General features: G+C 40.2%; 3 long non-coding RNA genes across 3 annotated transcripts; all 3 read right to left on the bottom strand.

Moving 5' to 3' along the window:
* Nucleotides 1-1,047: 1,047 nt before the first annotated feature.
* Nucleotides 1,048-3,425, bottom strand: LOC130277045 (uncharacterized). Its single transcript, XR_008845354.1, has 3 exons — nt 3,313-3,425; nt 2,278-2,337; nt 1,048-1,147 (listed from the first exon to the last, which is right to left on the bottom strand). It is a non-coding gene; the product is annotated as an uncharacterized LOC130277045 (long non-coding RNA).
* A 2,440-nt stretch (nt 3,426-5,865) lies between these two features.
* LOC130277043 (uncharacterized) lies at nt 5,866-13,078 on the bottom strand. The gene is made up of 3 exons (XR_008845353.1): nt 12,966-13,078; nt 11,931-11,990; nt 5,866-5,965 (listed from the first exon to the last, which is right to left on the bottom strand). It is a non-coding gene; the product is annotated as an uncharacterized LOC130277043 (long non-coding RNA).
* Nucleotides 13,079-15,517: 2,439 nt separating this feature from the next.
* LOC130277042 (uncharacterized) lies at nt 15,518-17,895 on the bottom strand. Its single transcript, XR_008845352.1, has 3 exons — nt 17,783-17,895; nt 16,748-16,807; nt 15,518-15,617 (listed from the first exon to the last, which is right to left on the bottom strand). It is a non-coding gene; the product is annotated as an uncharacterized LOC130277042 (long non-coding RNA).
* Between the last annotated feature and the right edge of the window lie 3,363 nt (nt 17,896-21,258).

The following is a 21,258-nucleotide window of genomic DNA, read 5'->3' as shown; positions in this document are numbered from 1 at the left end:
ATCATGTAAAATCCCTAATAAGGTTCTGATCACCTATTCAGAACAGATGTGTGAAAATTTAAAAATCATTAAAAAGCAATATTTGCAGTAACGGATCTGGGGCTCACTCACCGCCATGATGGAGAATGTAAGCGTGGGTGAAAAGTGACTGCGCATGTGCGCCCAGATACTATAGCGGAAGTCAGGGGATGTATCTAACATGTAGTCATGGTGACCATGTATGTACTGAGAGCGTCGGCCCTACTGCGCATTCTCATGGTGTTCCAAGCCTCGCTCTCATATCAGGAGCTCCGTCTCCCACTGCGCACGCGCGCAGTGTTCCAGGCCTCGTTCTCATACCCATCAGCTCATCTGACGTCCCGGTCACCATGGCAATGTGTCATGTGATAGAATGGTAAGTAAACAAATGAAAAAAATATATAAAGATAAGAAAAAATGAACCAAAACAAAAAATAAATAATAAATAAAAAATAATCAAAATGAAAATGGGACGGTCTAGTTATTTAAAGTATTCATACAGATCCCACATATATATTGAGACGTGTGGCTGCAGACCCGAGTAGCGGGCACAATGAAGTGTCCACACTCTGATCCGCTGGAGCACGGCATCCAGTGGTAGCCATAGTCTGAGGTCACCACTGCAACCAGCTCTCTATTCCACCACATATGCCCTAATCCTAGGTTAAAGAGGGGGACTGTAATTAGATTACTGGAACTGCGTCCAGATATGACTCATCCCATAGCTGTTGGCAACAGCAAAATTAAAGAATCAAAAGGAATATAAAATAAATAAATAATTAAAAAATTGAAGATGATAAAAACAATGATAATAATAATAATAATAAAAGATAAAAAATAAAAAATAAAAAAATATAATGAAAAAAAATAATAAAATAAAAATAAAAAATAAAAAATAAAATGAAAAAAATGAACAAAATACTAAATAAAATAAAATTGTGTATAATGATATGGTGTACTACATATATTATATGTATATCAAAATTAATGAATATCACACATGTAATATACATCCCCGACTTCCGACAGAAAATATCAAACAATAACTAGATTGAGTGTTATTTATTGTAAATGAATAAACGGAACATTTTTATATATAAACGTGAGTGACAATAATCCCCTCCGGTTACTGCAAAAAAGAAAGAGAAAGAACAAGGTTAATAATACTTTCTAAAAGGAAATATTCCAAAAATCTAAATAGTCATATCACTTGTGTTGTATACACCGGTTTACATGTAACCTAACTCAGAGAATGTCCAGGACTCATTACCTGCCTAGCACCCTATGTGAAATTTTGAAATCAACATTTAAACCATGAGGTCTCAAAGAATTAAGAATGTATATCCACTTAAGTTCAAGTCTTTTCAGACGTCCCTGCCTGTCACCCCCTCTTTTCAAAGGGGGTACATGGTCTAAGACCATGAATCTCAGGTCCCTTTCACTATGTGCAAGATCTGTAAAGTGCTTAGACACCGGGAGGTCAAGTTTATTCTTACGAATTGAGTATCTGTGTTGATTCAGTCTAGTCTTGAGGTCCCATGTGGTCTCCCCCACATACAGGAGACCACACGGGCACCACAAGACATAGACGACAAAAGATGTACTACACGTAAGATATTGTCTGATGGGGAAAACTTGTCCTGTGGACGGATGACAAAAGGACTCACCCTTTGCCATAAGTCCACAGTTGGTACAGGATCGGCAGGGGAAGCTTCCCCTTCTAAAAGTGGTAAGGTACTGTTGGCCACTCCTTTTGGTAGACATATCCGCTTTTACCAACTTATCTTTCAAGTTGGTAGGTCTCCTATAGGCCATAATGGGAGGTGACTTCAATTCTGGACTGTGTGTATATCCCTCAAGTAAATTCCAGTGTTTCCTAACAATTCTGCCAATCTCAGGGGAAAGATCATTGTACGTGGAGACAAACGCTATACGAGGATTTGTAGGTATCCTACTCTGTCCAGACACGAGTCCCCTTTGTGTCCTATCAATTCTGTCCTTTTGTCTCACTATTAATCCCACAGGGTATCCCCTATTCTTGAAATTTTGAACCATTCTGTCCAGGGCCTTATCATATTTTTCTTCCGAATCCGTGACCCTCCTTGCCCTCAGCAATTGGCTATAGGGCAAGGAGTTCACCATGGATCTAGGGTGACAACTATCGAATCTCAGCAATGTGTTGCAATCAGTGTCTTTTACATAGAGATCTGTAGTCAAATGGTTTCCCTGTATCGTCACTAACACATCCAGAAAGCTCACCGAAACATAAGAGTGGGTCAAAGTGAAGCGAATGTCTGGGTCCTGTTCATTAAGATAGTCCTGAAAAGATAATAAATCAGTCAGTGTTCCAGTCCAAATCAAGAATACATCGTCTATGTATCTCCACCACTCCAGGATAAACCTGGAGTGGTGGGACACATAGACGTAACGCTCTTCAAATTGCGACATAAAGATGTTGGCATACGTTGGCGCAACGTTGCTACCCATTGCGGTACCCCGCTTTTGCAAGAAAAATTTATCATTAAACACAAAGTAATTGTTTTCGAGTACTATACATAATAAAGCAACAATAAAGTCAATTTTAGCGGATGAAAAACCTGCCTGTAGTAAAGATGTGGTGACAGCCTCCACACCCCCACCATGCTGGATGGAGGTGTAGAGGCTCACCACATCAAAAGAGGCAATAATTGCCCCTTCTGGAATTTCAATATTTTCAATCCTAGAGAGAAAATCTGAAGTATCCCTAATATAGGATTTAGCTTGTGTAGCAAATGATCTGAGTACCTTATCAAGAAAGATAGAGACTCTAGAGGTTATAGAGTTTCTACCCGAAACAATTGGGCGCCCTGGTGGATTTGTCAAATCTTTATGCACCTTCGGTAAAAGGTAAAGTTGTGGTGTGACTGGGAATAAGACCGTAAGATATTTTCTAACATCCTCATCTATCACAGACATACTTAGCCCCATCTCCAATACTACCCTAATCTTTTTTTCTATAGTGAATTTTGGATCACCTGATAATTGTTCGTAGACCTCTGTGTCCTCAAGTTGTCTCTTTGCCTCATTCATGTATTGTCTCCTGTCCATGACCACGACCGCTCCACCCTTGTCCGCTGGTTTAATTACTAGGTCGTGGTCATGGACAAGAGACGACACTGCATCCAATTCACCCTTAGTCATGTTAGGATGTTTCAATTTCACATTCCTATTTTTTAATTTCAACAAATCCCTTCTAATGCAATCAGCATAGGTATCAATATCATGAGTATCAAAAACAGGATTGAAGTCACTCACATTTTTGAGGCCCAAGTCTTGTAATCTCATGCCACTAGAAGAGGGAGAAACAGCAGTTTGAGTATCATTAACATCACCCTTATGCAAAAACCAGGCTTTCAATTTTAATTTCCTAATAAATTGAGACACATCAAGTTCCAGCTGGAACCAGTCCATGTATGTGCTAGGGCAAAAGTTTAATCCCTTGCTAAGTACTTGCATTTGTTCAGGAGTCAATGTCTTTGAAGAGATATTGATAACATTAATCACTTCCTCTGTGACCCCTTGTTCTGTGATGCCTTGAAATTCCTGCGACCCCGAGTTCTTGCTCCTTCGGTTATGTTTTCTGCCACTCCTCCTGTAGCGTCCCCTTGTGGTGGACGTACCCCTAAAAAAGGCTTAGTGGTAATGTTGTTAATGTCCTCAGTCGTTGTAACCTTATTGGTAGAGTCAGTCCCATCCATAGTGTCCCGACCGCGTCTGTTCTTCCTCCAATTAGAGGATACTGCACTCCAATTATAAACTCTCCCCATTGAATAGTCATGACAGTCTCTCGACCACTTCCTCTTCTTATTTTCCTCTAGCTCACCCCTGAATTTAGTTAGAAAGTCCTTCTGTTTAGTCAAAAATTGTTGTAACTCTGTGTCCAATACAATATCCTTCAAGGTGTTTTCATAATCAGAAACCAGTTTCTTAACTCCAATCAGGTCTTGTTGTAAAAATTCTATCTGTAGCAAAATCAAGTCAAAAGAATATTTGTTGGAAATAGCTTCAAATTTCATACGATAGTCTGTATCATTTACATATGCATTGTCTCTAGGGTGAGCCCTCATACCCCTCGGTATCATTTGTGCCTTATAGTATTCTGCCATCATAGTGAGATGAAGTTGAAGATTAAGTAACTTTTTGGTTGAAAATTCATAATTCCTCTGTGTATCAATGCTTGACGGTGTATGCAGGAAAGTAGCGTCCTCTGACACACTACCAAGTATACGAGACACGTCAACATCAGTGTATGAAAAAACATTCACCATATTGTTACCTCTAGATGTTTCACTGTCCATCTTTATCAAGAGTCCAAAAAAAATTGAAGTGATGAAATCAGGTGCACGTTTGTAAACCAATAACAGTAATCCAAAAGAAACAGCACCCCAAAAAAAAGAGAAAAAGCGGTGCACGCAGAGCCGGACCCTGGTTAATGGTCCTATATGTAATACAAATTAGTAGAATTCCGCAGCACACAATCCAAGTAGATGAAAAAAGTGAAGTTTTATTCCATAAACAGGTGAAAGTTACAGCGACGTTTCAACCAGCTCTCCTGGTCTTTCTCAAGCATAACACAAGTGAACAAAAGGACCCATTTTATGGGCTATACAATTACAAATCCAATTTAGTGAAAAAAAAGTATAAAATCAATATAAAGTGTACAAAATTCAAACAGTACATCACATGAACAAGTGTAAAAATATGTGTCAAATATATCTATATTCAATACATTATACGAATATAAACGTGAATCCCAAAATCATGTAAAATCCCTAATAAGGTTCTGATCACCTATTCAGAACAGATGTGTGAAAATTAAAAAATCATTAAAAAGCAATATTTGCAGTAACGGATCTGGGGATCACTCACCGCCATGATGGAGAATGTAAGCGTGGGTGAAAAGTGACTGCGCATGTGCGCCCAGATACTATAGCGGAAGTCAGGGGATGTATCTAACATGTAGTCATGGTGACCATGTATGTACTGAGAGCGTCGGCCCTACTGCGCATTCTCATGGTGTTCCAAGCCTCGCTCTCATATCAGGAGCTCCGTCTCCCACTGCGCACGCGCGCAGTGTTCCAGGCCTCGTTCTCATACCTATCAGCTCATCTGACGTCCCGGTCACCATGGCAATGTGTCATGTGATAGAATGGTAAGTAAACAAATGAAAAAAATATATAAAGATAAGAAAAAATGAACCAAAACAAAAAATAAATAATAAATAAAAAATAATCAAAATGAAAATGGGACGGTCTAGTTATTTAAAGTATTCATACAGATCCCACATATATATTGAGACGTGTGGCTGCAGACCCGAGTAGCGGGCACAATGAAGTGTCCACACTCTGATCCGCTGGAGCACGGCATCCAGTGGTAGCCATAGTCTGAGGTCACCACTGCAACCAGCTCTCTATTCCACCACATATGCCCTAATCCTAGGTTAAAGAGGGGGACTGTAATTCGATTACTGGAACTGCGTCCAGATATGACTCATCCCATAGCTGTTGGCAACAGCAAAATTAAAGAATCAAAAGGAATATAAAATAAATAAATAATTAAAAAATTGAAGATGATAAAAACAATGATAATAATAATAATAAAAGATAAAAAATAAAAAATAAAAAAATATAATGAAAAAAAATAATAAAATAAAAATAAAAAATAAAAATAAAAAATAAAATGAAAAAAATGAACAAAATACTAAATAAAATAAAATTGTGTATAATGATATGGTGTACTACATATATTATATGTATATCAAAATTAATGAATATCACACATGTAATATACATCCCCGACTTCCGACAGAAAATATCAAACAATAACTAGATTGAGTGTTATTTATTGTAAATGAATAAACGGAACATTTTTATATATAAACGTGAGTGACAATAATCCCCTCCGGTTACTGCAAAAAAGAAAGAGAAAGAACAAGGTTAATAATACTTGCTCTTCTGAGTGTTGCTGTGTAAGAGGGGGCGTGAAAGAGGAGTTACAAAAACTGTGATTATCTGTTGTGCGGAGTGAATCTGTGGAGTGGGTGCGACTGCCTATAGTCTACATTCATATTTTGGGTAAGTTTTTCTCTTTTGCACATAGTGGGATAACTGTTAGAGTTTAAACACCCTTTTTCATTTTTTTTTTTTTTCTCTGTTCCACCTCTAGGGGGAGGAGGAGTAGATTGGGCACAGGTGTATAAATCTTAGCTTGGGACTCTTATTGAGAGCTTGCTCTTCTGAGTGTTGCTGTGTAAGAGGGGGCGTGAAAGAGGAGTTACAAAAACTGTGATTATCTGTTGTGCGGAGTGAATCTGTGGAGTGGGTGCGACTGCCTATAGTCTACATTCATATTTTGGGTAAGTTTTTCTCTTTTGCACATAGTGGGATAACTGTTAGAGTTTAAACACCCTTTTTCATTTTTTTTTTTTTTCTCTGTTCCACCTCTAGGGGGAGGAGGAGTAGATTGGGCACAGGTGTATAAATCTTAGCTTGGGACTCTTATTGAGAGCTTGCTCTTCTGAGTGTTGCTGTGTAAGAGGGGGCGTGAAAGAGGAGTTACAAAAACAGGAGTTTGAAAGCAGGAGGTTGAGATCGCTGTGAGTGTTTATTTCTGAACCCACAAGGTCTACAAAAAATTTTAAGTGTCATTTTGACTGTCTGTTTTTTCCTATACATTTGTGAAATCCCCATAACTAGATGGCCTCCATGTTGGAAAATGCAGTCCAATGTACATCCTGTTCAATGTATGCAATCCTTGAACAACAGTTTGAGGGTGCATATTGTTGTGCGAGATGTGTGCTAGTTGTCCGTTTGGAAGCCCAGATCCTGGATCTAGAGGGGCGACTGGCAACAATGAGAAGCATTAACAACATGGAGAGGAGTCTCGTGCTCACTGAGCAGGCACTCTCGGGAATAGAGGTGGGGGAAGACAGTGGGACGGAGTTGCAGGACAGTCAGGCAGTTAGCTGGGTTACAGTTAGAAAGAGGGGTAGGGGAAAAAGTGTCAGGGAGGCTAGTCCTGAACTGGCACACCCCAACAAGTTTGCCCGCTTGGCAGATGAGGGGGATGCCATTCCAGAGCTAGCAGAACTGCAGCAGGATACCGCCTCTGACCGCCAGGGGGGTGTCTGCTCCAGTAAGGAGGGAGGGAGGAGTACAGGGCAGGCCAGACAGGTACTAGTGGTGGGGGACTCAATTATTAGGGGGACAGACAGGGCAATCTGTCACAAAGACCGGGATCGCCGAACAGTGTGTTGTCTGCCTGGCGCACGAGTTCGGCACATCGCGGATCGGGTTGACAGGTTGCTGGGCGGGGCTGGAGAGGACCCAGCAGTCATGGTACATATTGGCACCAATGACAAAGTAAGAGGTAGGTGGAGTGTCCTTAAAAATGATTTCAGGGACTTAGGCCGCAAGCTTAAGGCAAGGACCTCCAAGGTAGTATTTTCTGAAATACTACCAGTACCACGAGCCACACCAGAGAGGCAGCGGGAGATCAGGGAGGTAAACAAGTGGCTCAGAAGCTGGTGTAGGAAGGAAGGGTTTGGGTTCATGGAGAACTGGGCTGACTTCGCTGTCGGTTACCGGCTCTACCGTAGGGACGGGCTGCACCTCAATGGGGAGGGTGCAGCTTTGCTTGGGGAGAAGATGGCTAGAAGGGTGGAGGAGTGTTTAAACTAGGGACTTGGGGGGAGGGAACCTACAGCAAAGAGGGGGAAGATAGTGTAGATAGAGAGGTGGGAATTATAAATGTACCTGGGGGTGGACCGGAGGGAGGGGTTAGAATAGTTAATAGGAATAGGCTTCATAGGAAAATAAAACTTACACCCTTGAATCCCATTAACCCCAATAACATAAAGGATGGAAATGTAAAGTGTATGTTCACAAATGCCAGAAGCCTAGCAAATAAAATGGGGGAGCTTGAGGCCTTGATACTGGAGGAACATATTGATATAGTTGGGGTCACTGAGACATGGCTGGACTCCTCGCATGACTGGGCTGTCAATCTGCAGGGGTTTACATTGTTTCGCAAGGATAGAATGAACAGAAAAGGTGGTGGAGTCTGTCTGTATGTAAGAAGTGGTATGAAAGTCAGTGTGAACGATGCCATAGTGTGTGATGATTTTGAGGAGGTGGAATCACTGTGGGTAGAATTACAAAAGGAGGGAAATACTGAAAAAATAATATTTGGGGTAATCTACAGACCCCCTAATATCACTGAAGAGATAGATGTTCGGCTTCATAAACAAATAGAGAGGGCCACCCGGGCAGGTACAGTGGTAATAATGGGAGATTTTAACTATCCAGATATAGATTGGGGTCCGGGGTTGGCTAAAACTACAAAGGGGCGACAATTCCTAAATTTATTGCAGGATAATTTTATGGGCCAGTTTGTGGAGGACCCAACAAGAAGTGATGCCTTGTTGGATCTGATCATTTCCAACAACGCAGAGCTGATTGGTAATGTAACTGTGCGGGAAAACCTTGGTAATAGCGACCACAATATAGTTACTTTTGACTTAAAATGTAGAAAACAAAGACAGGCGGGGAAGGCAAAAACATATAACTTTAAAAAGGCAAACTTCCCTGGGCTGAGGGCTGCACTACAGGACATAGACTGGGGGGAAGTGTTCTCAAATACTGATACAGAAGGTAAATGGGACATCTTTAAATCAACTCTAAATAACTATACAGCTAAATATATACCAAAGGGGAACAAATATAAACGATTAAAATTAAATCCTACATGGCTGACACATGATGTTAAAAGAGCAATAAACAACAAAAAAATTGCCTTCAAAAAATACAAATCTGATGGGTCAGCGATAACATTTAAACAGTACAAAGAGCTTAATAAAATCTGTAAAAATGTAATAAAAACAGCAAAAATTCAAAATGAGAGACAGGTGGCCAAAGAAAGCAAAACTAATCCTAAATATTTTTTTAGATATATAAATGCAAAAAAACCAAGGACAGAGCATGTAGGACCCCTTAATAATGATAATGGGGAGGTTGTCACAGGCGATCAAGAGAAGGCGGAGCTACTGAATGGGTTCTTTAGTTCTGTATATACTAGGGAAAAAGGAGCTGACATTGGCCAGGTCAGTGCTGGTAACACATCATGTAATGTACTGAACTGGCTTAATGTAGAGATGGTACAAGGTAAGTTAAGTGATATAAATGTAAGCAAATCCCCAGGGCCGGATGGACTACACCCAAGAGTTCTTAGAGAGGTAAGTTCAGTAATATCTGTACCCCTGTTCATGATATTTAGAGATTCTATGGTGTCTGGTATTGTGCCAAGGGACTGGCGCAAGGCGAATGTGGTGCCAATCTTCAAGAAGGGCTCTAGGTCTTCCCCAGGAAACTATAGACCGGTAAGTTTAACGTGCATTGTGGGTAAATTGTTTGAAGGACTTATAAGGGATTACATACAGGAATACATAGGGGATAATTGTATTATAAGTGATAGCCAGCATGGGTTTACTAAGGATAGAAGTTGTCAAACCAATCTAATTTGCTTTTATGAAGAGGTGAGTAGAAGCCTTGACAGAGGAATGGCTGTGGATATAGTGTTTCTGGATTTTGCCAAAGCATTTGATACTGTCCCTCACAGACGTTTGACAGGTAAGTTAAGGTCCTTGGGCTTGGAAACTTTAGTTTGTAACTGGATTGAACACTGGCTCATGGATCGTACCCAGAGAGTGGTGGTCAATGATTCGTACTCTGATTGGTCCCCGGTAATTAGTGGTGTACCCCAAGGTTCAGTACTGGGCCCGCTGTTGTTTAATTTATTTATCAATGATATAGAGGATGGTATTAACAGCTCTGTTTCTATCTTTGCAGATGACACCAAGCTTTGTAGCACGGTACAGTCTATAGAGGATGTGCATAAGTTACAGGATGACTTGGATAGACTAAGTGTCTGGGCATCCACTTGGCAAATGAGGTTCAATGTGGATAAATGTAAAGTTATGCATCTGGGTACTAATAACCTGCATGCATCGTATGTCTTAGGGGGGATTAAACTGGCAGAGTCACTGGTAGAGAAGGATCTGGGTGTACTTGTAGATCACAGACTACAGAATAGCATGCAATGTCAGGCTGCTGCTTCCAAAGCCGGCAGGATATTGTCATGTATAAAAAGAGGCATGGACTCAAGGGACAGGGACATAATACTCCCCCTTTATAAAGCATTGGTACGGCCTCACCTGGAATATGCTGTTCAGTTTTGGGCACCTGTCCATAAAAGGGACACTGCGGAGTTGGAAAGGGTGCAGAGACGCGCGACTAAACTAATATGGGGCATGGAACATCTTAGCTATGAGGAGCGATTAAAGGAGTTACAATTGTTTAGTCTTGAGAAGAGACGTTTAAGGGGGGATATGATAAACGTATATAAGTATATTAATGGCCCATACAAAAAATATGGAGAAAAACTGTTCCAGGTTAAACCCCCCCAAAGGACGAGGGGACACTCCCTCCGTCTGGAGAAGAAAAAGTTTAGTCTCAAGGGGCGACACGCCTTCTTTACCGTGAGGACTGTGAATTTATGGAACGGTCTACCTCAGGAACTGGTCACAGTAGGAACAATTAACAGCTTTAAAACAGGATTAGATACATTTATGGAACAAAATAACATTAATGCTTATGAAGAAATATAAAATCCCATCCCTTCCCCAATATCGCGCCACACCCCTACCCCTTAATTCCCTGGTTGAACTTGATGGACATATGTCTTTTTTCGACCGTACTAACTATGTAACTATGTAACTATGTAACTTTCTAAAAGGAAATATTCCAAAAATCTAAATAGTCATATCACTTGTGTTGTATACACCGGTTTACATGTAACCTAACTCAGAGAATGTCCAGGACTCATTACCTGCCTAGCACCCTATGTGAAATTTTGAAATCAACATTTAAACCATGAGGTCTCAAAGAATTAAGAATGTATATCCACTTAAGTTCAAGTCTTTTCAGACGTCCCTGCCTGTCACCCCCTCTTTTCAAAGGGGGTACATGGTCTAAGACCATGAATCTCAGGTCCCTTTCACTATGTGCAAGATCTGTAAAGTGCTTAGACACCGGGAGGTCAAGTTTATTCTTACGAATTGAGTATCTGTGTTGATTCAGTCTAGTCTTGAGGTCCCATGTGGTCTCCCCCACATACAGGAGACCACACGGGCACCACAAGACATAGACGACAAAAGATGTACTACACGTAAGATATTGTCTGATGGGGAAAACTTGTCCTGTGGACGGATGACAAAAGGACTCACCCTTTGCCATAAGTCCACAGTTGGTACAGGATCGGCAGGGGAAGCTTCCCCTTCTAAAAGTGGTAAGGTACTGTTGGCCACTCCTTTTGGTAGACATATCCGCTTTTACCAACTTATCTTTCAAGTTGGTAGGTCTCCTATAGGCCATAATGGGAGGTGACTTCAATTCTGGACTGTGTGTATATCCCTCAAGTAAATTCCAGTGTTTCCTAACAATTCTGCCGATCTCAGGGGAAAGATCATTGTACGTGGAGACAAACGCTATACGAGGATTTGTAGGTATCCTACTCTGTCCAGACACGAGTCCCCTTTGTGTCCTATCAATTCTGTCCTTTTGTCTCACTATTAATCCCACAGGGTATCCCCTATTCTTGAAATTTTGAACCATTCTGTCCAGGGCCTTATCATATTTTTCTTCCGAATCCGTGACCCTCCTTGCCCTCAGCAATTGGCTATAGGGCAAGGAGTTCACCATGGATCTAGGGTGACAACTATCGAATCTCAGCAATGTGTTGCAATCAGTGTCTTTTACATAGAGATCTGTAGTCAAATGGTTTCCCTGTATCGTCACTAACACATCCAGAAAGCTCACCGAAACATAAGAGTGGGTCAAAGTGAAGCGAATGTCTGGGTCCTGTTCATTAAGATAGTCCTGAAAAGATAATAAATCAGTCAGTGTTCCAGTCCAAATCAAGAATACATCGTCTATGTATCTCCACCACTCCAGGATAAACCTGGAGTGGTGGGACACATAGACGTAACGCTCTTCAAATTGCGACATAAAGATGTTGGCATACGTTGGCGCAACGTTGCTACCCATTGCGGTACCCCGCTTTTGCAAGAAAAATTTATCATTAAACACAAAGTAATTGTTTTCGAGTACTATACATAATAAAGCAACAATAAAGTCAATTTTAGCGGATGAAAAACCTGCCTGTAGTAAAGATGTGGTGACAGCCTCCACACCCCCACCATGCTGGATGGAGGTGTAGAGGCTCACCACATCAAAAGAGGCAATAATTGCCCCTTCTGGAATTTCAATATTTTCAATCCTAGAGAGAAAATCTGAAGTATCCCTAATATAGGATTTAGCTTGTGTAGCAAATGATCTGAGTACCTTATCAAGAAAGATAGAGACTCTAGAGGTTATAGAGTTTCTACCCGAAACAATTGGGCGCCCTGGTGGATTTGTCAAATCTTTATGCACCTTCGGTAAAAGGTAAAGTTGTGGTGTGACTGGGAATAAGACCGTAAGATATTTTCTAACATCCTCATCTATCACAGACATACTTAGCCCCATCTCCAATACTACCCTAATCTTTTTTTCTATAGTGAATTTTGGATCACCTGATAATTGTTCGTAGACCTCTGTGTCCTCAAGTTGTCTCTTTGCCTCATTCATGTATTGTCTCCTGTCCATGACCACGACCGCTCCACCCTTGTCCGCTGGTTTAATTACTAGGTCGTGGTCATGGACAAGAGACGACACTGCATCCAATTCACCCTTAGTCATGTTAGGATGTTTCAATTTCACATTCCTATTTTTTAATTTCAACAAATCCCTTCTAATGCAATCAGCATAGGTATCAATATCATGAGTATCAAAAACAGGATTGAAGTCACTCACATTTTTGAGGCCCAAGTCTTGTAATCTCATGCCACTAGAAGAGGGAGAAACAGCAGTTTGAGTATCATTAACATCACCCTTATGCAAAAACCAGGCTTTCAATTTTAATTTCCTAATAAATTGAGACACATCAAGTTCCAGCTGGAACCAGTCCATGTATGTGCTAGGGCAAAAGTTTAATCCCTTGCTAAGTACTTGCATTTGTTCAGGAGTCAATGTCTTTGAAGAGATATTGATAACATTAATCACTTCCTCTGTGACCCCTTGTTCTGTGATGCCTTGAAATTCCTGCGACCCCGAGTTCTTGCTCCTTCGGTTATGTTTTCTGCCACTCCTCCTGTAGCGTCCCCTTGTGGTGGACGTACCCCTAAAAAAGGCTTAGTGGTAATGTTGTTAATGTCCTCAGTCGTTGTAACCTTATTGGTAGTCAGTCCCATCCATAGTGTCCCGACCGCGTCTGTTCTTCCTCCAATTAGAGGATACTGCACTCCAATTATAAACTCTCCCCATTGAATAGTCATGACAGTCTCTCGACCACTTCCTCTTCTTATTTTCCTCTAGCTCACCCCTGAATTTAGTTAGAAAGTCCTTCTGTTTAGTCAAAAATTGTTGTAACTCTGTGTCCAATACAATATCCTTCAAGGTGTTTTCATAATCAGAAACCAGTTTCTTAACTCCAATCAGGTCTTGTTGTAAAAATTCTATCTGTAGCAAAATCAAGTCAAAAGAATATTTGTTGGAAATAGCTTCAAATTTCATACGATAGTCTGTATCATTTACATATGCATTGTCTCTAGGGTGAGCCCTCATACCCCTTGGTATCATTTGTGCCTTATAGTATTCTGCCATCATAGTGAGATGAAGTTGAAGATTAAGTAACTTTTTGGTTGAAAATTCATAATTCCTCTGTGTATCAATGCTTGACGGTGTATGCAGGAAAGTAGCGTCCTCTGACACACTACCAAGTATACGAGACACGTCAACATCAGTGTATGAAAAAACATTCACCATATTGTTACCTCTAGATGTTTCACTGTCCATCTTTATCAAGAGTCCAAAAAAAATTGAAGTGATGAAATCAGGTGCACGTTTGTAAACCAATAACAGTAATCCAAAAGAAACAGCACCCCAAAAAAAAGAGAAAAAAGCGGTGCACGCAGAGCCGGACCCTGGTTAATGGTCCTATATGTAATACAAATTAGTAGAATTCCGCAGCACACAATCCAAGTAGATGAAAAAAGTGAAGTTTTATTCCATAAACAGGTGAAAGTTACAGCGACGTTTCAACCAGCTCTCCTGGTCTTTCTCAAGCATAACACAAGTGAACAAAAGGACCCATTTTATGGGCTATACAATTACAAATCCAATTTAGTGAAAAAAAAGTATAAAATCAATATAAAGTGTACAAAATTCAAACAGTACATCACATGAACAAGTGTAAAAATATGTGTCAAATATATCTATATTCAATACATTATACGAATATAAACGTGAATCCCCAAATCATGTAAAATCCCTAATAAGGTTCTGATCACCTATTCAGAACAGATGTGTGAAAATTAAAAAATCATTAAAAAGCAATATTTGCAGTAACGGATCTGGGGATCACTCACCGCCATGATGGAGAATGTAAGCGTGGGTGAAAAGTGACTGCGCATGTGCGCCCAGATACTATAGCGGAAGTCAGGGGATGTATCTAACATGTAGTCATGGTGACCATGTATGTACTGAGAGCGTCGGCCCTACTGCGCATTCTCATGGTGTTCCAAGCCTCGCTCTCATATCAGGAGCTCCGTCTCCCACTGCGCACGCGCGCAGTGTTCCAGGCCTCGTTCTCATACCTATCAGCTCATCTGACGTCCCGGTCACCATGGCAATGTGTCATGTGATAGAATGGTAAGTAAACAAATGAAAAAAATATATAAAGATAAGAAAAAATGAACCAAAACAAAAAATAAATAATAAATAAAAAATAATCAAAATGAAAATGGGACGGTCTAGTTATTTAAAGTATTCATACAGATCCCACATATATATTGAGACGTGTGGCTGCAGACCCGAGTAGCGGGCACAATGAAGTGTCCACACTCTGATCCGCTGGAGCACGGCATCCAGTGGTAGCCATAGTCTGAGGTCACCACTGCAACCAGCTCTCTATTCCACCACATATGCCCTAATCCTAGGTTAAAGAGGGGGACTGTAATTCGATTACTGGAACTGCGTCCAGATATGACTCATCCCATAGCTGTTGGCAACAGCAAAATTAAAGAATCAAAAGGAATATAAAATAAATAAATAATTAAAAAATTGAAGATGATAAAAACAATGATAATAATAATAATAAAAGATAAAAAATAAAAAATAAAAAAATATAATGAAAAAAAATAATAAAATAAAAATAAAAAATAAAAATAAAAAATAAAATGAAAAAAATGAACAAAATACTAAATAAAATAAAATTGTGTATAATGATATGGTGTACTACATATATTATATGTATATCAAAATTAATGAATATCACACATGTAATATACATCCCCGACTTCCGACAGAAAATATCAAACAATAACTAGATTGAGTGTTATTTATTGTAAATGAATAAACGGAACATTTTTATATATAAACGTGAGTGACAATAATCCCCTCCGGTTACTGCAAAAAAGAAAGAGAAAGAACAAGGTTAATAATACTTTCTAAAAGGAAATATTCCAAAAATCTAAATAGTCATATCACTTGTGTTGTATACACCGGTTTACATGTAACCTAACTCAGAGAATGTCCAGGACTCATTACCTGCCTAGCACCCTATGTGAAATTTTGAAATCAACATTTAAACCATGAGGTCTCAAAGAATTAAGAATGTATATCCACTTAAGTTCAAGTCTTTTCAGACGTCCCTGCCTGTCACCCCCTCTTTTCAAAGGGGGTACATGGTCTAAGACCATGAATCTCAGGTCCCTTTTACTATGTGCAAGATCTGTAAAGTGCTTAGACACCGGGAGGTCAAGTTTATTCTTACGAATTGAGTATCTGTGTTGATTCAGTCTAGTCTTGAGGTCCCATGTGGTCTCCCCCACATACAGGAGACCACACGGGCACCACAAGACATAGACGACAAAAGATGTACTACACGTAAGATATTGTCTGATGGGGAAAACTTGTCCTGTGGACGGATGACAAAAGGACTCACCCTTTGCCATAAGTCCACAGTTGGTACAGGATCGGCAGGGGAAGCTTCCCCTTCTAAAAGTGGTAAGGTACTGTTGGCCACTCCTTTTGGTAGACATATCCGCTTTTACCAACTTATCTTTCAAGTTGGTAGGTCTCCTATAGGCCATAATGGGAGGTGACTTCAATTCTGGACTGTGTGTATATCCCTCAAGTAAATTCCAGTGTTTCCTAACAATTCTGCCGATCTCAGGGGAAAGATCATTGTACGTGGAGACAAACGCTATACGAGGATTTGTAGGTATCCTACTCTGTCCAGACACGAGTCCCCTTTGTGTCCTATCAATTCTGTCCTTTTGTCTCACTATTAATCCCACAGGGTATCCCCTATTCTTGAAATTTTGAACCATTCTGTCCAGGGCCTTATCATATTTTTCTTCCGAATCCGTGACCCTCCTTGCCCTCAGCAATTGGCTATAGGGCAAGGAGTTCACCATGGATCTAGGGTGACAACTATCGAATCTCAGCAATGTGTTGCAATCAGTGTCTTTTACATAGAGATCTGTAGTCAAATGGTTTCCCTGTATCGTCACTAACACATCCAGAAAGCTCACCGAAACATAAGAGTGGGTCAAAGTGAAGCGAATGTCTGGGTCCTGTTCATTAAGATAGTCCTGAAAAGATAATAAATCAGTCAGTGTTCCAGTCCAAATCAAGAATACATCGTCTATGTATCTCCACCACTCCAGGATAAACCTGGAGTGGTGGGACACATAGACGTAACGCTCTTCAAATTGCGACATAAAGATGTTGGCATACGTTGGCGCAACGTTGCTACCCATTGCGGTACCCCGCTTTTGCAAGAAAAATTTATCATTAAACACAAAGTAATTGTTTTCGAGTACTATACATAATAAAGCAACAATAAAGTCAATTTTAGCGGATGAAAAACCTGCCTGTAGTAAAGATGTGGTGACAGCCTCCACACCCCCACCATGCTGGATGGAGGTGTAGAGGCTCACCACATCAAAAGAGGCAATAATTGCCCCTTCTGGAATTTCAATATTTTCAATCCTAGAGAGAAAATCTGAAGTATCCCTAATATAGGATTTAGCTTGTGTAGCAAATGATCTGAGTACCTTATCAAGAAAGATAGAGACTCTAGAGGTTATAGAGTTTCTACCCGAAACAATTGGGCGCCCTGGTGGATTTGTCAAATCTTTATGCACCTTCGGTAAAAGGTAAAGTTGTGGTGTGACTGGGAATAAGACCGTAAGATATTTTCTAACATCCTCATCTATCACAGACATACTTAGCCCCATCTCCAATACTACCCTAATCTTTTTTTCTATAGTGAATTTTGGATCACCTGATAATTGTTCGTAGACCTCTGTGTCCTCAAGTTGTCTCTTTGCCTCATTCATGTATTGTCTCCTGTCCATGACCACGACCGCTCCACCCTTGTCCGCTGGTTTAATTACTAGGTCGTGGTCATGGACAAGAGACGACACTGCATCCAATTCACCCTTAGTCATGTTAGGATGTTTCAATTTCACATTCCTATTTTTTAATTTCAACAAATCCCTTCTAATGCAATCAGCATAGGTATCAATATCATGAGTATCAAAAACAGGATTGAAGTCACTCACATTTTTGAGGCCCAAGTCTTGTAATCTCATGCCACTAGAAGAGGGAGAAACAGCAGTTTGAGTATCATTAACATCACCCTTATGCAAAAACCAGGCTTTCAATTTTAATTTCCTAATAAATTGAGACACATCAAGTTCCAGCTGGAACCAGTCCATGTATGTGCTAGGGCAAAAGTTTAATCCCTTGCTAAGTACTTGCATTTGTTCAGGAGTCAATGTCTTTGAAGAGATATTGATAACATTAATCACTTCCTCTGTGACCCCTTGTTCTGTGATGCCTTGAAATTCCTGCGACCCCGAGTTCTTGCTCCTTCGGTTATGTTTTCTGCCACTCCTCCTGTAGCGTCCCCTTGTGGTGGACGTACCCCTAAAAAAGGCTTAGTGGTAATGTTGTTAATGTCCTCAGTCGTTGTAACCTTATTGGTAGTCAGTCCCATCCATAGTGTCCCGACCGCGTCTGTTCTTCCTCCAATTAGAGGATACTGCACTCCAATTATAAACTCTCCCCATTGAATAGTCATGACAGTCTCTCGACCACTTCCTCTTCTTATTTTCCTCTAGCTCACCCCTGAATTTAGTTAGAAAGTCCTTCTGTTTAGTCAAAAATTGTTGTAACTCTGTGTCCAATACAATATCCTTCAAGGTGTTTTCATAATCAGAAACCAGTTTCTTAACTCCAATCAGGTCTTGTTGTAAAAATTCTATCTGTAGCAAAATCAAGTCAAAAGAATATTTGTTGGAAATAGCTTCAAATTTCATACGATAGTCTGTATCATTTACATATGCATTGTCTCTAGGGTGAGCCCTCATACCCCTTGGTATCATTTGTGCCTTATAGTATTCTGCCATCATAGTGAGATGAAGTTGAAGATTAAGTAACTTTTTGGTTGAAAATTCATAATTCCTCTGTGTATCAATGCTTGACGGTGTATGCAGGAAAGTAGCGTCCTCTGACACACTACCAAGTATACGAGACACGTCAACATCAGTGTATGAAAAAACATTCACCATATTGTTACCTCTAGATGTTTCACTGTCCATCTTTATCAAGAGTCCCAAAAAAATTGAAGTGATGAAATCAGGTGCACGTTTGTAAACCAATAACAGTAATCCAAAAGAAACAGCACCCCCAAAAAAAGAGAAAAAAGCGGTGCACGCAGAGCCGGACCCTGGTTAATGGTCCTATATGTAATACAAATTAGTAGAATTCCGCAGCACACAATCCAAGTAGATGAAAAAAGTGAAGTTTTATTCCATAAACAGGTGAAAGTTACAGCGACGTTTCAACCAGCTCTCCTGGTCTTTCTCAAGCATAACACAAGTGAACAAAAGGACCCATTTTATGGGCTATACAATTACAAATCCAATTTAGTGAAAAAAAGTATAAAATCAATATAAAGTGTACAAACAATTATCAGGTGATCCAAAATTCACTATAGAAAAAAAGATTAGGGTAGTATTGGAGATGGGGCTAAGTATGTCTGTGATAGATGAGGATGTTAGAAAATATCTTACGGTCTTATTCCCAGTCACACCACAACTTTACCTTTTACCGAAGGTGCATAAAGATTTGACAAATCCACCAGGGCGCCCAATTGTTTCGGGTAGAAACTCTATAACCTCTAGAGTCTCTATCTTTCTTGATAAGGTACTCAGATCATTTGCTACACAAGCTAAATCCTATATTAGGGATACTTCAGATTTTCTCTCTAGGATTGAAAATATTGAAATTCCAGAAGGGGCAATTATTGCCTCTTTTGATGTGGTGAGCCTCTACACCTCCATCCAGCATGGTGGGGGTGTGGAGGCTGTCACCACATCTTTACTACAGGCAGGTTTTTCATCCGCTAAAATTGACTTTATTGTTGCTTTATTATGTATAGTACTCGAAAACAATTACTTTGTGTTTAATGATAAATTTTTCTTGCAAAAGCGGGGTACCGCAATGGGTAGCAACGTTGCGCCAACGTATGCCAACATCTTTATGTCGCAATTTGAAGAGCGTTACGTCTATGTGTCCCACCACTCCAGGTTTATCCTGGAGTGGTGGAGATACATAGACGATGTATTCTTGATTTGGACTGGAACACTGACTGATTTATTATCTTTTCAGGACTATCTTAATGAACAGGACCCAGACATTCGCTTCACTTTGACCCACTCTTATGTTTCGGTGAGCTTTCTGGATGTGTTAGTGACGATACAGGGAAACCATTTGACTACAGATCTCTATGTAAAAGACACTGATTGCAACACATTGCTGAGATTCGATAGTTGTCACCCTAGATCCATGGTGAACTCCTTGCCCTATAGCCAATTGCTGAGGGCAAGGAGGGTCACGGATTCGGAAGAAAAATATGATAAGGCCCTGGACAGAATGGTTAAAAATTTCAAGAATAGGGGATACCCTGTGGGATTAATAGTGAGACAAAAGGACAGAATTGATAGGACACAAAGCGGACTCGTGTCTGGACAGAGTAGGATACTACAAATCCTCGTATAGCGTTTGTCTCCACGTGCAATGATCTTTCCCCTGAGATCGGCAGAATTGTTAGGAAACACTGGAATTTACTTGAGGGATATACACACAGTCCAGAATTGAAGTCACCTCCCATTATGGCCTATAGGAGACCTACCAACTTGAAAGATAAGTTGGTAAAAGCGGATATGTCTACCAAAAGGAGTGGCCAACAGTACCTTACCACTTTTAGAAGGGGAAGCTTCCCCTGCCGATCCTGTACCAACTGTGGACTTATGGCAAAGGGTGAGTCCTTTTGTCATCCGTCCACAGGACAAGTTTTCCCCATCAGACAATATCTTACGTGTAGTACATCTTTTGTCGTCTATGTCTTGTGGTGCCCGTGTGGTCTCCTGTATGTGGGGGAGACCACATGGGACCTCAAGACTAGACTGAATCAACACAGATACTCAATTCGTAAGAATAAACTTGACCTCCCGGTGTCTAAGCACTTTACAGATCTTGCACATAGTGAAAGGGACCTGAGATTCATGGTCTTAGACCATGTACCCCCTTTGAAAAGAGGGGGTGACAGGCAGGGACGTCTGAAAAGACTTGAACTTAAGTGGATATACATTCTTAATTCTTTGAGACCTCATGGTTTAAATGTTGATTTCAAAATTTCACATAGGGTGCTAGGCAGGTAATGAGTCCTGGACATTCTCTGAGTTAGGTTACATGTAAACCGGTGTATACAACACAAGTGATATGACTATTTAGATTTTTGGAATATTTCCTTTTAGAAAGTATTATTAACCTTGTTCTTTCTCTTTCTTTTTTGCAGTAACCGGAGGGGATTATTGTCACTCACGTTTATATATAAAAATGTTCCGTTTATTCATTTACAATAAATAACACTCAATCTAGTTATTGTTTGATATTTTCTGTCGGAAGTCGGGGATGTATATTACATGTGTGATATTCATTAATTTTGATATACATATAATATATGTAGTAC

Source organism: Hyla sarda, chromosome 6, assembly GCF_029499605.1.
Source record: "Hyla sarda isolate aHylSar1 chromosome 6, aHylSar1.hap1, whole genome shotgun sequence".
In the NCBI taxonomy this organism is placed as follows: Eukaryota; Metazoa; Chordata; class Amphibia; order Anura; family Hylidae; genus Hyla; species Hyla sarda.
The sequence above is the reverse complement of the archived record's forward strand: the minus strand, read 5'-3'. Positions and strand labels throughout refer to the sequence as shown.